This window comes from Chrysochloris asiatica, unplaced genomic scaffold, assembly GCF_000296735.1.
Source record: "Chrysochloris asiatica unplaced genomic scaffold, ChrAsi1.0 scaffold00002, whole genome shotgun sequence".
Classification (NCBI taxonomy): domain Eukaryota; kingdom Metazoa; phylum Chordata; class Mammalia; order Afrosoricida; family Chrysochloridae; genus Chrysochloris; species Chrysochloris asiatica.
In genome coordinates, this window is record NW_006408520.1 from 46,204,271 (window position 1) to 46,205,607 (window position 1,337).

Below are 1,337 nucleotides of genomic sequence, written 5' to 3' on the forward strand. Positions count from 1 at the left end.
TGGAGTGTCCACTAGCTCAGGCATCCCTATAGTCACCAGAATGGAAGTGCTCAGACACCAAGGGACCATTGAACAAATGCCAAAAGAAAAGAATGTCCACACCTTTATCTCTGTGGTTCTGCCAGGTGTCTGTGGCCATGCAGATCCTTCCCCTGCTTCGTCTCATCCAAGATGGTGGCTCCTGGAGCAGCTGAGCATCCCGAACTGGAAAGCAATGGATTTCTTGCTTCTGCCACAAATTCCCCCAGCTGTAAGCCTTCCAACCTTATAAATATTCCTTTATATGTGGTTCAGAGTTCTGGGACCATCCCCTGAGCCTGCTTGGTCATGTGTTCTGTGTTGTTGCTGGTGGAGCTCTTTACTGCATTTCCACCTGATCTGCCATCTTGTTTGTTCTTAATCCCTAAATTGTTTTTGATTCTGAATTGTACCATGTTCACTTCCCTAAGAAGACCTATAATTGGGAGTAATGTCTGTAACTATGTGTGGCTGTTGCAATGGATTATAGAACCCATCAGTGAAGTAAACGGCCATCTCAGGGATGGTTGGTGTCACAATAGGTTAAAAAAAGCTTGGGGAGTAGAGGTATGTCTTTCCAGTCTCCAAATCAATCTGAATGGTATCATTCACCTTGATGAGGGGATCAGGGTGGCGTGTGGTACGAGTATCATGGGTCACCATATGGGGGATTCCTTTTGTTCCCACAAAGATCTTTCTTACTTTGCACAACTTGTACTTCGCCTCCTCAGGTGTAATATGATGAACAGCAAATCGACCCTTGGTGCCATAGACCAGATGGAAATGTTTTCCGGTTTTGTCAATGCTGATAACATCCATAAAACCAACAGGATATGCTATATCAGTTTGGACTTTGCCATCAATCTTAATGAACCGCTGCATACAGATCTTTTTAACTTCATCTTCTGTCAGGGCATACTTAAGTCTGTTCCTTAAGAAAATGATCAGTGGGAGGCATTCTCTCAGTTTGTGGGGACCAGTGGATGGGCATGGAGCAAACACACTAGTCAGTTTGTTCAGCATCCAATGCTATAGGGCAGCCACATGCTTAAGATGTTTCTTGGAACCACAAGCCATGGCAGCACTGAGCAGGAAAGAGCGAGACTTCATCTCTTATACTTCAGACATATTATCAGGAGGGATCAGTCACTGGAGAAGGACATCATGCTTGGTAAAGTCGAGGTTCAGTGAAAATGAGGAGGATGCCTAATGAGATAAATTGTTACAGTGGCAGCAGCAATGGCCTCAAGCATAATGACGAAGTGAGGATGGTGTAAGACCAGACAGTGTTTTGTTCTATTGTTCATAAAGTCACTATG

General features: G+C 44.4%; 1 pseudogene; it reads right to left on the bottom strand.

The window, feature by feature from the left end:
• Positions 1-561: 561 nt before the first annotated feature.
• On the bottom strand, positions 562-1,095 carry LOC102811148 (annotated as a pseudogene).
• Between the last annotated feature and the right edge of the window lie 242 nt (positions 1,096-1,337).